The sequence below is a fragment of the Astatotilapia calliptera genome, chromosome 12, assembly GCF_964374335.1.
Source record: "Astatotilapia calliptera chromosome 12, fAstCal68.1, whole genome shotgun sequence".
Taxonomy (NCBI): Eukaryota; Metazoa; Chordata; class Actinopteri; order Cichliformes; family Cichlidae; genus Astatotilapia; species Astatotilapia calliptera.
The window spans coordinates 33,648,324-33,664,788 of NC_137433.1; the positions used below are offsets into that span (position 1 = coordinate 33,648,324).

Genomic DNA, 16,465 nt, shown 5'->3' on the forward strand with positions numbered 1-16,465 from the left:
GCATCTACCCACCCTCACCACCTGAGTTCTGCCAGTGAGGAAGTCCAACACCCATGCACACAGACGGCTGTTGAGTCCCAGATCCCTGAGCTTTGTGAACAGTCTGCAGGGCACTATTGTGTTAAACGCTGAACTGTAATCAACAAACAGCATTCTCACATAGTTACCCTGTTTCTTGTCCACGTGGCTGAGGGTGGTGTGCAGGACTTGGGCGATGGCATCCTCTGTGGATCTGTTGGGTCGGTAGGCGAACTGCAGCGGATCTGTGGTGTCTGGGATGGAGGAGGAGATGATGTTCTTCAGCAGCCTCTCAAACACCTTCATTACTACCGAGGTCAGTGCAACTGGCCGGTAATCGTTCAGGGATGATGGTGGATCTTTTGAAGCATGTGGGGACCACAGACTTCGCCAGGGACTCGTTGAAGATGTAAGTGAACACACCTGCTAGCTGGTCAGCACAGCAGCGCAGCAGACGGCCGGTGATGCTGTTAAATGAATCTGAACTAATGACTGTGTCTGAAAAGCTGATTTATTGTCAAACACAACAACAACAGAATCACTGAATTTATTTATTTCACTTCACAGAAACATTTTGTGATCTCAATAATCAAAGAGAGCAGTTAAAGAATAACATTGAAGTACAAATCAAAGTTGGTGATTCATTGAAACACTGAGACTGAGAGTGAAGTTTGAAAATCAAATTAAAACCTAATTATGAAACATGAGAAGATCCAGAAATCTTTCAAACTGTGAGAGATGTCAGCTTCTGATTAAGGTTAAAAACAACACAAGAAAGAACATTTTTAATGAAATCAATCAAGTGTAGTTACACTGATGAGACAGCGTCACAACTTAGAAGTCATTTCTTTGAATTTGGAAAACTTTAAAGAAGACGTGTTACTTTCAAATGTTATTTAACTGAAAACAAGATGCTGATAATCAGGACATTTAAATCTTGTAGTTGTAAAGTTGACTCTTGCTGATGTTTAATCATGAATCCTTCTTTTAAGAAGTGTCACAGTTTGCTGTTCACACTCAACAATTTTGAAAAGCAAAGAAATCATCATTCAGATTTTAAAACTATCAAAAATATTTACATGGACAACATGAGAAATATTCTGAAAATATTAATTTAAAAGAAACAAGAAAAAAATGTAAAAGTTTCTTACAGAAACTCGAGTGGGTCACAAGATTTTCACATGAAAAAGTTGCTTTGTTTTCATTGAATTGCTAATAGTTCCACTAGATCAACAAAATGAAATAAAACCTGATAATGAAGTTAGACAGTGTGATTAATAATTTCCCCAAAATTAACCCTGTTGCTGTACTGAAAAAATAAGAGAAAAACAGTTAAAATAAAGAATCACTTTACAATCAAATCTCAGTCTGACAGATTTTGATATCAGAGGTTTTGGCGTCTCCTGCCTTTCCAACACTGAAATATGGGAAGAGTTTCTCAGTGAAAGTGTCTCTGTGAGTGCAGATGTGAGTCATGTCTTCAGGGTCATAGAAGGACACCTCCCCCCTGTCATAGTCCAGCTGGATCCTGAACCTCTGGAGACTCTTCTTCACTGTCACAGTCTGACCATCACCATTAGTGTATTTTCCACTTTTATGCCATAAACACCAGATTCCATATTCTGGTGAAACAAAAAGCTCTCCCTTCCTGTCAACTGACTCTTTAGCTAAACCCACATTCCAGTCAGGATGGTCTCCCACCTCCACCTCCCAGCTGTGTTTCCCTGAGCTCAAGCCCTCAGCGCCAAAAACAGTGGGATACTTAGTGTTTCTCTCTGGATTATCAGGAAGCTGCTGCCATGTGTCTCCATATTTCACACTGGTCAGATCATCAGACAGATAGAGCCAGGGGTTTGCAGTGTTTGGGTCCAGAATGACAGGACTGAAGTGGACCTTCTCCTTCATCTTCTCCCACACTCTGAAGGACAGGTTGCCCAGGTGTTTGGCCACATCTATCAGTGCTCCTGAGACCAGCTGTGGATCTGACACTGAGCTCTGGGCTCTGCTCTGAGTGTCTTTATAACTGCTGAGGAATGGCACGCTGTGTTTCTGCAGCTCTTCTTCAACAGCAGAGATGCTGTCTGACAGAGAGGAGATCTGCTCCTCAATCATCTTCATCTCTCTGTTGATAGTCCTCCCCTTCTGCTCCTCTTCCTCTCTCAGAGCTGCCAGTCTGGACTCCTCTTCCTCTTTCAGGAACTGCTGGAGCTTGTTGAACTCTGCTCTGATCTGCCTCTCTGTGGACAACAGCTGCTTCTTGGAGTGTTGAATCACTTCATTGTATGTTTTCTCCACTTTTTTGTATTTGTTCCTCTTGTCCTGCAGAGACTTTAAGTCAGATTTCAGCTGCTCCTTCAGGTCACTGACTGCTTCTTCTACAGGAACCACTTTGTGACTCTGGAGGTGAGGAAAGTCACACACAGGACACACAGCTCTCTGCTCGTCCACACAGAACAGTTTAGGTACTTCCTCATGTTTACTGCACACCAGAGGCGGAGCCAGACATTTGAAACACCCGGGGCTTAGCCCAAAGAGTAGTATGCATGTGGGATTTTTTTTTTTTTTTTTGGGGGGGGGGGGGGGGGGGTGTAGAAATGACTGAAAGATTAATAGGCTCTGTTCAAAAAAGAATGACTTCATATAGGGAAAAATATATATCACATGTGCAGGACACCTTAAACTAGTTTTTTAATTAAGCAGCAAGGCAGAACAAGGTCAGGGCTGCATCAAGACACGAGGACTAAACCCCAATTCAACCAGACCCAGAACTGATCCAGAATTAAAAACAGGACTACAACAGTTCAAAATCAGGACTACTTGGGACTTAACCAAGACAGAACCAGAATCAGAACTAGATGATAGCACTAAAAATCTTCATAGACCTGCACTACACTTATTTTTTTAATTCTACCAAAGTCCACTATTTAGATTGAGAAAAGTTTATATAATTATTCAGCCTTGTTGTGCAAACAAGCCTGCAGAACTTAATAAATACAGAATTTGAAAAATAACAAACCTAAAAAGAAACACTAGGTACGAGATACATGAGGACCTATGATACGGTGATACTTTTGGTAAACAACCATTTGACTAACATGTGTGTCTCACCTGCTCTTGTTCATCTGTTCTGTCCTCGTTCTCCTCTCTCTCCCTCTTTGTGCTGACAATCATCAAATATACAGTTGAAACCAGATATTTACTCTTCAGATAAAAACACTTTTTTAATTGTAACATCAAATCAGACTAAATGTTTATTTTTTTTAGATTGATAAATATAAAAACATATTTGTTAACTTTAAGAGTAAAGAGAGAAACTGTCTGTATTTCTTAATCGCAAATGGCACCAAATTGTATTCAAACTTGAGCCACACTTATGGAGCTCCACAGTTCTGTTCCTGGTGTTTTGGTTGATATCTCTTGATTTTCCCATGTCAAAGAAACAGGCTCTGTGTTTTGCCTTGCTGGCACAGCTGCATCCACAGCTGTGCCAGCAATTTACTCACATGGACTCTACTAACCTATCAGAAGCTTCTTCAGCTCAGAATGGAATCGTCTGGAGTTTTCTTATTAATTAACAATAAATTTAGTGTACATGTACTCCTAAATTTGATGAAAGTGATAAAAATAGCTCTGTCTCTCTTTATTCTGAAATTTAACTAATTCAAAATATATTTCAATATTTATCTAAAACAAAAATTTACTCTAAATTGATGTTGTACAGTAAAAATGTTTTATGTTTTCTCCCTAAAGTGTATGTAAATATCTGGTTACAAATGTGAATATCCTGCTGTGTACTGAAATCCCTCTTGTTTTGCATAGAAATATACTGAACAACATACAAAGCATAATATATAAAATAACATTTACCTGAGTTTTTTCTTTGAAAGAACCCTCTAATGTCCATTCTTATGTTTCAGTACATAACTGAAACCGAATTAGTCGGGGAGGGTAAGAACTGAAAATATGAAATAAACACACGTAAGCTAAGACTCTAAAAAAAATAGCATTTGTTCGGCTTTTCATTTCGCCATTTGTTGATTCACTTGAAGAGCAAGTAACGTAATATTGGTCAAGTGATCAGTTTGATATCAATCTTTCGTGATGCACCGTCATATTTACATTATTTGTACAGTACGAATGATTTGCTTTGGTACCTGGTCAAACTTAAGCTCTCCTTAGTATGGCTGGCTCCGTCTCTCCAACAGCGCACTCACGGGCAGCAGCTGCCCCGCCCCCTCGCTCAGTCGCTTAGTGCCTGAGCTTGGATCATACCAATATCAGGGGGGGATTCACGCACAGTCGTAAATTCCCACAGTGTGCACTATGTGCTTCGAATATTGTGTGTACTTTTTGTTTTATACAGTTGTCAGCCAGGCATCTAACTATGAAAAAATTACACTCCAAAATACCCCGGGCTTCTGACAAAACAACCCGGGCTTAAGCCCCGTAAGCCACCCCCACGCTCCGCCCCTGCTGCACACAGTTGTTAATTTCTTCTCTCCCTTTTCTGTCAGATATGATCCAGATTTCTTTCTCCCAGAAAAGGAGTCAGCAAGTTCTTTCAGTGCAAAGTTCACAATGAGAAAATCCTTTGAAGATTTTCTTTTACAAATGGGACAGTTTTTGTTTTTAGTTTGTCCCCAAAATTTCTGCAGGCAGCTTGAACAGAAGCTGTGGTTGCAGCTCAGAGACACAGGATCTCTGAAAGTCTCTGAACACACATGGCAGCTCAGGAAATTTTCAAGAAGAGCTCTCTCAGCCATTTGATTTTTAAGTATTTTTAACTCACCAAATTAGTGTCTCTTGAACTTTGTGATTAAAATCCTCCAAACGTGTTTTTCAGCAGAGATCTGACTCCCTGTAATGGCGTCTCAGATCAGTTCAAAAGTGTCGGAATTTACTTTCATTTTCATGGATCACAGTCACGTGTTAAACTGAAACACGGTCTTAACGTTTGTGTCCATCAGAGGGCGCTGTCAGAGTCATTCAGATATTTTTTTCAGTTTGTGCTCCTTAAAATGACACAAAAGCAAAAATATAGAAAATCCTGACCTCTCCATTATTTAAAAAAAAAGAAGCTAAACAGATGATAAAAATGACACAAAGAAGGTGCAGCTGTGGTGTTTCAGAAGTTCAAGTAGGAAAAGTCAGCTCATTCTCAAAGTTTTTATCTGCAGTTTGAACTAAAGTTGTCGTTGTCAAATTTGGATTCATCACAGGGTTTAGACTTTCAACCTGTCAGACCTCTGCTCTCACGCTGAGAAAAAGAAGAAGAAAATTTCTTGACCCTCATGAACATGAAGCAATAATTTTGAGTAAAATGCAGCTGAAATATATAAAATCAAATGTTTATTTTTTCAAATGATACATCATTAAAATATGCTTGTTATAAACTAAATGTATACCAGTGAAGTTAATTTCCTTTGACCAGATTCAATCAAAGATGACTGTATTACTGTAAACTGAAGTCATCCTGTAAGTAGTTCGAGCTCAGGGACACAGGATCTCAGAATGTCTCTGAACACGTTACAGTTCAGCAAAGTTTCTGCACTCATCAAACGTCACATCTTTACAGCTTGTTCCTTACAGTCCTTCAAGGAAGCAAAGTTCTTTTAGAGAGCTCACCTGTTGTCATGGTGTTCTAGTTAATTAATAACCACCATACACGATATCTGCTTTTACTACCTGGGCTGTGGCCTCAAACCTGCATAAGAATTTAGACCTTTAGACTCCAACTTTCAAGTTTGTCATGAACTGAAATGTGATGAGCTGACCAGTGTTAGAGATGTCACAGAAATAATAAAGAGAAAATAAAGAGAAAAATCACAGTGGCCAGAAACCAGAAATGATAATAATGAAAAAATAAACAAACTGATATAAACTTGTTGATATGACATAATATGACATTGAACTGTGACAACACAGAAGAACTTACTGTCACTTGTCACAAATCAGATTCTAGTTAAGTCATGTTTAAGGTACTACTGCCTTGAAGTTGTCAATCACATCCACTTTTTTATGAAAAATAATTGAAAAGACAAAGAGCTCTTATAAATGCATTAAATAAATCAATGACAATACACAAATACTTTATTTATCCCTACGTTGTGACATTACTGTGTTACAGCAGCCAATGAAACAAAAAATACAAAAAAAGTGAAGTGTTCAATAAATCAATACATAATGTGACACAATAAGGAGCTTATGTCTAAATTGACAGGGATTGTGGTGTGAGGTGTAGATTTTCTGTATCTCTGTGTCAGTGAAGGTGAAACAGTTGTTGAAGGAAGTGTTTATCTGCAGGTCCAGTAAGAGGTGCAGAGGATGGTCTGGGTCCATTATCCACAGAAGTTCACCACAGCAGCAGTCATTAGGATGGAGGAATCCAATCAGGTTGTTGACTCAACCTAGATTCAAACAGCAATGATGAATTCTGTCATCAAGGCACCTGCACCACTCCCTGTGCAAAAAATATGAACATACAATTACTGTTTTTAAGATAAATACAGTTTAAGGAATTAAAAATGTGGGAGAAACATTAACCCATAAAGAAGTTTATTTCAGTAGTGCTGAGGAAATGCTACACTGTGATCAATGCATCGACAAAGTGTGTGTAAGAAACCACAGTATCAATATTAGTTTGCACAGTAGATGCACAGAGTCACATATAACAGAGTTAGGCCAAAGACAATATTTTACTACTCTTCATATAAATGAATTTATGAAACACTGCACTACGGTATGATTAATAAAAACACATTTAAAAACATGATTGTTTATTTTTTTTGGAGAGATCAGTAAATGACAGGAATGTGTGCTTGATTAGACCTTTCACTAGGCTGATGCTAGTACAGTACAAAATGACACAAAGAAATATGTTGTTACACTATTAACACATTTTGTGTGAATTTTAACATAAGATGTAAAAAGAAAAATCTTAACACAGTTCATGTGTTGCACACTTTGACACATTTTGTGTGTTATTTTCAGAATCCAACAAACAACAGGACCTAAAACTAGCAGCTCAATAACTGAGTGTTGGCCGTTTTTAGTCAGTTAAGACTTGTATATAGTTAAACATGTCTGGATTATATAATGTCAAATTCTGAATATTGATTTGACAAATAAAGGAATTTGAATTAAGCGATAGGAACAGAAAAAGTGTAAACTTCATTCTACTCTTTTTCCAGCATAAACATTGTGTAGACAGAGATATTCATGAAAAATTGATGTTTTTAAGTTTTTCTTTTCTCTTGTTATTTCAGTTATAATAAAATTATTCTATCTATCTAATTAAACTGTACATTAATGATTGTATTATATCTATATAAACCGAACTAATGAAATATTTAGTTATTGTTTTTTTTACAATGCTAACCTAACCATTACTTTCACCAAATAAAATATTTTATAATGTAACATGGACCAATGTGTGTATGGTATACTAAATCTGGAGAAGAACCTTTTATTCCTCAGTGTGTGTGGCATACCGATTATTGGCCATGATTATAGTATAACTATCCACACAGAACATGGGCTTTATTCAGACCATGACATGTGAACTAAAGCAATAACTATGGTGCTATACGTGGTTAGAGTTGAGGCGTTTTTTTTCAGCATTTTTGTGCATCACTTAAAAGTAATTTCAGAATTTATTCAAAATGAAATCTCCGTGCAGATTTCATAGTCAGATAGCACAGGGTGAAACTCTGAATGGTTATCGTTATATGTAATATATATGTGTTAGTTGTTGAGAGATAACTGGCAGGACATCCTGTATTTTGCTGTAATAAAGGTCTTTTTAAGTCTCCATTTCAACAATTGTTTCTTGGCAAAACGGAATAACCAATATTCCCGCAGCACTTAAACGTCACCTGAGAGCCACACCTGGCAGCCAGATTTCACTCTCACATCACTGGAGAGTGGCATTAGTCGAACATCCCTTCGGCGGATATTAGCTACTCACAAATGGCACCCTTACAAACTCCAGCTAATGCAGCATCTCAACGAGGATGACCCAGATCGGCGCACAGAATTTACAGAATGGGCAAAATAAAAATTGGAACAGGACCCTCAGTTCACGCAGAAGATTTTGTTCAGTGATGAGGCAAACTTTTATGTGAATGGTGAAGTTAACAAACAAAACCACCACTATTGGTCTGACACTAACCCACATTGGATGGATCCCTTCAAGACTGTTGGAACAACAAAAGTGATGGTTTGGTGTGGTATATGGGGTACGACGATAGTGGGTCCATTCTTCATCAATGGAAACCTCAAGGCCACTGGATATTTGAAATTGCTACATGATGATGTGTTTCCCTCTTTATGCACTGAAGCTGGCACGTTCCCTAGGTTTTTCCAGCAAGATGGTGCACCACCACATTATGGGTGCCAGGTCCGAGCATTCCTAGATGAACAGTTTCCTGGAAAGTGGATTGGTCGTTGTTGGCCAGTTGAATGGCCCCCAAGGTCTCCCGATTTGAACCCCTTGGACTTTTATCTTTGGGGTCATCTGAAGGCAATTGTCTATGGTGTGAAGATATGAGATGTGCAGCACCTGAAACTACGGATACTGGATGCCTGTGCTGGCATTTCTCCTGCGGTGTTGCTATCAGTGTATGAAGAGTGGGAGAAGAGGGTTGCATTGACAATCCAACACAATGGGCAGCACATTGAACACATTTTATAAGTGGTCAGAAACTTGCAAATAACTCATGAAAGAATAAAGTTACATTGAAACCAAGCACACCATTGTTTTTCTTGTGACATTACCAATAAGTTTGATGTGTCACATGGCCCTCTTCCTATTGAAAAAACAAAAGTTGTATCCAAGATGGCCGACTTCTAAATGGCCACCACCCATCTTGAGGAGTTTGCCCCCTCACATATACTAATGTGCCACAAACAGGACTTTAATATCACCAACCATTCCCATGTTATTACGGTGTATCCATATAAATGGCCCACCCTGTACTTATATAATGTCTCATATGTTGTGCAATTATTTGTTGTTGTGTTGTAATCCTTTTTTTTTTTTTAATAAATATGTTTTCTGTTCTTAAACAGGTGTGGTGTTAATTGTGAGCTGGGGGGGTCTAACGCTCTTGTGTGGAGCAGCTGCTGCCAACCTCCTTTAAGAACCTGAGTTCTGATGAGACACAGGTGTGTTATGTATTTGTAACCTCTATTCAATAAACTGTTTGATTTGGGGCCTGAATATTTTTAATGACCTTCAGAATATAGATAATTATTATACTGCCCCTGTCAGTCACAGATCCGTAGTACCATCATCACTTTTTCTCCCCCTTATCTGAGTACATAAATAAATTAAAGAAATATAAATAAAATATAAAAAGTGTCACAAAAAAAGTTTAAGCTTGGACTGTTTTAATCTACTGAGGAGCAGATTGACACTAAACAAATACTTCAGTTGCTCCAACATGTCAGCAGGTCTGTGCTCTTGACTGAAAAACAAGATTCAGTTTGGAAAAAGAATAAATAAAGTTTTTAGTTTTTAATTATTCATCTGTCTTCTTGCTCTCTTAATAATCTTACTGAGTTAAAATTTCCAAACTCCTAATAAATAATTTATTTAGATTCAGAGTTTATGGAAATACTAAAGAAAAAATGTTTTATTTGTGTATTTGCAGTTTTTAGAGATGAACTGAGAAAAGTGTTTTTGATTTACTTATTGAGTAATGGCATTACTAACATTTAATGAGCCATATTTAATAAAAATGTGAGAAAGTGGAAATAAAATGTTGGAAAAACATTTTTACCAGAGAAGAAAATATGAACTTTGTCTTGTGAGTAAATATAATATACAAATAAATACCAATATTATAAAGTTGGACCTTCATCTGACATCTCTGCAGCTTTGTTCATACAATCTATTTCCAGCTATGCTCCGTCAGTATAACATACACAACATAAGTTAGAGTTTAAAAATATGCAGATCAGGTGTGAGAATGTAAACTTTATCCATGGTTATATTTGATTTCTGCCTGCTAATGTTTCACACTGAGGATCAGACCAAAGTGAGAATCAGTGACTCCATCAAAACAAACTGAACAAGTCTTCTCTGATAATCAGTTTATGAGAGCTGAGGTTACATGTGAATGTTGGTCTGAAAATACAAATAAAGATTTTAAATGTAGTTGCTTAAAATAAATTCTGGATTTTTAAAATCTGATTATGATTGTTTCAAGAAAACAGCTTCAGCACAACAAGAATATTTACAGACCAACAGAAGCAAATAATCTTTTATTCTAAGGAGTCCGTTAAATATAAAAAAAACAATGAAAGTGAGTTTCCATGTTAAATAAATCTGAACTAATGACTGAATGTGTCTGAAAAGCTAATTTTCAGTCAAAAAAACAACAGAATCACCTCATTTGAATCATTTCACTTCACAGAGACATTTTGTGATTCTCAATAATCAAAGAGACCAGTTAAAGAATAACATTGAAGTTAAAAATCAAATTTAAAATCTGATTATAAAACATCAGAATATCCAGAAATCTTTCTAACTTTAAGAGACGTCTGTTGTTGATTTAAGTTAAAAATGATACAAGAAAAAAACTTTAATCCAATCAATCTTAGCTACACTGATTACGTGTTACTTTATAATGTTACTTAACTGACAACAAGATCCTGATAATCAGGAAAATTTAGATCTTGTAGTGGTAAAGTTGGCTCTTGCTGATGTGACACAAGTTTTATCATTAATCCTTCTTTTAAGAAGTGTCAAAGTTTACTGTTCACACGCAACAACTTTGAAAACTAAAGAAATCATCATCATTCAGATTTTAAAATTAGCAAAATATTTACATGAACAACATCAGTGTTATTCTGAAAATATTAATTTAAAACAAACAAGAATATAACAAGCAAAAGTTTCTTACAGAAACTCGAGTGGCTCACAAGATTTTCACATAAAAAAGTTTCTTTGGTTTTCATTGAACTGCTAATAGTTCCATTAATTCAACAAAATAAAATAAAACCTGATAAGGAAGTTAGTCGGTTTCATTAATAATTTCACTAAAATTAAGCTGCTGGACTGAAAAAACAACCAACCAACCAACCACACAAACAAACAAACAAACAAACAAACAAACAAACAAACAAACAAACAAACAAACAAACAAGTCAAGTCAAGTCAAGTCAAGTTTATTTATAGAGCACATTTAAAAACAACCAAGGCTGACCAAAGTGCTGTACAGTAAATACAGATAAAAATACAATAGAACACAATTTTGTAAAACACCTCGCTGATCAAATAAAAAATAAATAAACAAATAAATTAAACCTTTCTAAAAGCCAATGAAAAGAGGTGAGTTTTAAGAGCGGTTTTAAAAGTTTCTAGGCTTTTGGAGAGTCTGACGTGAGGAGGTAAACTGTTCCACAGTCTGGGTGCAGCCACAGCAAACGCCCTCTCTCCCTTTGTCTTTAATTTATACCTGGGAACATCTAAAAGCATCAGATCGGCTGACCTCAAAGATCTCCTGGGGCGATAAGTACTAAGGAGTTCTGACAGGTAAGAAGGTGCAGTGCCATTTAAAACCTTAAAAGCCAGCAGTAAGATTTTAAAATCAATCCTAAAAGCAACTGGGAGCCAGTGGAGAGAGCAGAGAACCGGAGTGATGTGGTTTCTTTTTTTTGAACCGGTCAACAGGCGAGCGGCAGCGTTCTGCACCAGTTGAAGGCGATGTAGACAGGAACGATCTAGGCCAGCATAGAGGGAATTACAGTAGTCCAGCCGTGAAGTAATAAAAGCATGGACCACTCTTTCTAGATTGTTCCTGCAAAGGTAAGACTTGACTTTGGCTAAAATCCGTAAATGATAAAAAGATCCCTTAACTACAGAGCTGATTTGTTTATCAAGTTTAAAAGCATTGTCAAAAATAACTCCAAGACTCTTAATGGAAGAAGTGCAATCGGAGGTTAGGGGTCCCAAAAAGTCAAGAGAGAAGTTGGGATCTTTAGGAAGCCCAAACACAATGACTTCAGTTTTGCTTTCATTAAGGTGTAAGAAGTTAAGAGTCATCCAAGTCTTAATGTCAGACAAGCAGGAGAGTAGCGGCTGCAAAGAAACATTGCAGTTCAACCTCAGAGGGAGGTAGATCTGAATATCATCGGCAAAGATGTGGAAGGACACATTATGTTTACGGAGCACATCGCCCAGAGTGAGCAAGTAGAATAAACAACAGGGGGCCTAGTATGGACCCCTGAGGTACGCCACAGGTTAAAGGAGCTCTGGGAGATGACAGTTCACCAAGGTGAACAGAAAAACTCCTATTATTCAAATAGGACTGGAAAAACTTTAAGACAGTAAGACAGTGCCCTTTAAACCGACACAATGTTGAAGGCGGGCTAGCAGTATGTTGTGATCTACAGTGTCGAAGGCTGCTGTCAGGTCCAAACAAACAAAAACAGTTAAATTAAAGAATCACTTTACAATCAAATCTCAGTCTGACAGATTTTGATATCAGAGGTTTTGGCGTCTGACCCTAACTCTGACTTTACAACAGTGAAATATGGAAAAAGTTTCTCAGTGAAAGTGTCTCTGTGAGTGTAGATGTGAGTCATGTCTTCAGGGTCTTTCTGATGATCATTACAAAATACATCTACTTTCCTCTTCTTTTTTACTGTCTCTGATGATTTGTCTTCCTGTCTTTGAGCAAAAGTGTCAGCAAGTTCTTTCAGTGTAAAGTTCATATCAGGATCATCCTTTGAAGATTTTCTTTTACAAATGGGACAGTTTTTGTTTTTAGTTGTTCCCAGAATTTCTGCAGGCAGCTTGAACAGAAGCTGTGGTTGCAGCTCAGAGACACAGGATCTCTGAAAGTCTCTGAACACACATGACAGCTCAGGTAATTTTCAAGAAGAGCTCTCTCAGCCATTTGATCTTTAAGTATTATTAACTCACCAAATTAGTGTCTCTTCAACTTTCTGATTAAAGTCCTCCAAATGTGTGTTTTTCAGCAGAGATCTGACTCCCTGTAATGGCGTCTCAGCTCAGTTCAAAAGTGTCTGAATTTACTTTCATTTTCATGAATCACGATCACGTGTTAAACTGAAAGGCGAACATACTATTTGTGTCCACCAGAGAACGCTGTTAGTGTCATTCAGATAGTTTTGGAGTTTGTGCATCACAGAAAAAGCCAAAATGTAAAAAATGTTTACCTTTTGAGTTTTTTATGTTAAACAGAACATAAAAATGACACAAAGAAGATGAAGCTGTGGTTTTTCAGAAGTTCAAGTATCACAACTCAGCTTGTTTTCAGAACTTTTGTTTGCAGCTTGAACAGAAGTTGTGGTTGCAGCCAAGGTCATAAATTTGGATTCAACATTGAGATTGACAACCTGCCAGACCCCTGCTCTCATCTCCTCCCCTAAAAAAAGATCATAAGTTTTATTAAAATGCAACTGAAACATATCAAATCAAACGTTTATTTATACAAAAATAGAATAAATCATTAAGGAAAATATTCTTGTTATAAACCAAATGTATACAAGTCAAGTACATTTCATGTGATCAGATTTCATTAAAGTGACAATTGTAATACTGTAAACTGACTACTTCCTGTAAGTAGTTCGAGCTCAAGGACACAGGATCCCTGAATATCTCTGAAGACATTACAGTTCAAAAAAGTCAACAAATGTAACATCTTTACAGTCTCTCAAGAAAGCAAAGTTCTTTTAGAGAGCTCACCTGCTGTAATGGTCTTCTAGTTAATTATTCATCACCAAACACAATATCTGCTTTTACTACCTGGGCTGTGGCCTCAGACCTGAATAAAACTTTAGACCTTTAGACTCCAACTTTTAAGTCTGTCATGAACTGAAATGTGATGAGCTGACCAGTGTGAGAAATACCAATAAATAAAAAAAATAAAAAATAAAAACATGACAGTGGACAATGAGAAACTAGTAATACTGATGAAATAATAAATTGGTATAAACTTGTTGATATAACTTAATATGTCACGACATTAATGATCATTGTGGGTTTCTGCTGTATTTGAATGTTCAGTGATGGATGATGAAGACAGTTAAACAACAAAGATATTATTACTAAATTATTATTTTTTTCAGTGTTTGTGTGTGACTGTGCCTTTGTAGTCATGTTTGTGAAACATTCATCTTCTGTAGGTTATCAAGTAGAGGGTCAGGACTTTCTACTGAATGAAAATGCACTACAAATACTTGAAACTTACAACACAGAAGAATTTACTGTCACATGTCATGAGTCATATTCTGGTGAAAAAAAAAATCACAAGTCCATACATCCAACCTACAGCAGGACCTAAAACTAGCAGCTCAGTAACTGGATGTTGTTCCTGTTCCTGTCTTGCAGGTTTTAGATGTGTCCTTGATCCAACACAGCTGATTTTAGAGTTACCTCCTCAGCATGTCTTGAAGTTATACCGAGTCCTGGTAATGAACTAATCATTTGATTCAGGTGTGTTGATCAATGGTGATATCTAAAACCTGCAGGACACCGGCCCTCGAGGCCTGGACTTCGCCCCCTTGCTTTTAGTCAGTTAATAAGTGTCGCAGTTTAATGTTCACATTAACTTTGAAAAGCAAAGAAATCATCATTCAGATTTTGACCTGATCAAATATTTACATGAGAAACATTCAGAAACTATGTATTTAAAAGAAACAAGAATATAAAAAGCCACCCATCACATACACAGTTAAAATAAAGACTCGCTTTAAAGTTTAGCAGATTTTGATATCAGAGGTTTTGGCATCTGCTGCCTTTCCAACCTCAAAATATGGGAAGAGTTTCTCAGTGAAAGTGTCTCTGTGAGTGTAGATGTGAGTCATGTCTTCAGGGTCATAGAAGGACACCTCCCCCCTGTCATAGTCCAGCTGGACTCAGATCCTCTGGAGACTCTTCTTCACTGTCACAGTCTTACTATCACCATTAGTGTATTCTCCACTGCGATGCAGCAAACATGAAATTCTATATTTTGGTGAAGCAAAAAGCTCTCCCTTCCTGTCAACTGACTCTTTAACTAAACCCACAAGCCAGTCAGGATGATCTCCCACCTCCACCTCCCAGCTGTGTTTCTCTGGGCTGTTTCTCTCCAGATTAGTTTATCTGTTTCTCTTTGGACATCCTTTCTGGATTTCTCTCTGAAGCTGCTGCTTTTTGTCTCAATATTTCACACATTCTCGCAACTAATCTCGTATAAACATACAGATTAGGTGTGAATTTGGAGATCTTTAAAGTAAAATATTAAACATTGTTATTTGACTGAAACAAAATGCTGATAATCAGGATAATGAAGATAACTTAGTTGTGCAGTCGTCTCTTGGTGAGGGGATATAGGTTTACCGATTAATCCTTTTTTTTTTTTTTAGAAGTGTCACAGCTCACTGTTCACACTCAGAATTCATATTAACAACATGAAAAATATTCTGAAAATATTCAGAATACTCTTGTTTAAAGAAACAAGAATGTATCTAAGAGAACACATACACAGAGTTAAAAGTCAAACAACAATCACTTTACAATCAAATCTCAGTCTGACAGATTTTGATATCAGAGGTCTTGGCATCTGCTGCCTCTCCAATACTGAAATATGGGAAGAGTTTCTCAGTGAAAGTGTCTCTGTGAGTGTAGATGTGAGTCATGTCTTCAGGGTCATAGAAGGACACCTCCCCCCTGTCATAGTCCAGCTGGACTCTGATCCTCTGGAGACTCTTCTTCACTGTCACTGTCAGGGTTGGTTGAAGGAGGACCCATATGTGGAACGTTCTGAATGGAAAAAGTGTGTTTATTTACAAAAAGCTATGAAACATTTCCAACAATCCACAGTGTGTTCCCATTTCTCAGGCTGTGATTCCTCTCCTAGATATGTGGTGAAGTTTTGTCCTCCTTGGTGCCTTTGTACACAGTGTACTGCTCCCTCCACATGTTTCAGCATTTGACCTAGAAACGAGAGATATCACAGTGAGTACAGTCTTATCCACCAGCTGACAAAAACACTTAAACCAGTTCACAGGAGATAACAGAAACAACGATCATATGAGCTGGACAACTAACTGTGTTCCTAGTATAACAATCCCACGCCAACTGCCGCTCCACTGCTCTCTTAAGTAGGGCTCATTGACAGGCAGATCGGCAACAGGTGAGTTTTTAATCCCAGGTGTGGCTCAAAGGCGGGAGACTCTCCAGGCCTGGTGTGGCAACAAAAACCAACATACCACAGCACACACACACACACCCTCCAACTTGAACGCAGGGAAGCGAGGGAACGGGAGCAGATCACACCAACAAACAACCATAAGCATTCCAGGGCCCTGTTTCAGAAAGCCGGTTTAGTGCAAACTCTGAGTAAGTATACCCTGAGTTAACGAAAACTCTGGGTTTTCGGTTTCACAAAGCGAGTTTAGATTAATTCTGAGTGAGTTACTATGACGACACACT

The 16,465-nt window shown here is 37.5% G+C and overlaps 1 pseudogene across 1 annotated transcript; it reads right to left on the reverse strand.

The window, feature by feature from the left end:
• Window positions 1-555: 555 nt before the first annotated feature.
• On the reverse strand, window positions 556-13,046 carry LOC145432472 (zinc-binding protein A33-like; annotated as a pseudogene). The gene is made up of 2 exons (XR_013912763.1): window positions 12,645-13,046; window positions 556-2,507 (listed from the first exon to the last, which is right to left on the reverse strand). The product of XR_013912763.1 is annotated as a zinc-binding protein A33-like (transcript).
• Between the last annotated feature and the right edge of the window lie 3,419 nt (window positions 13,047-16,465).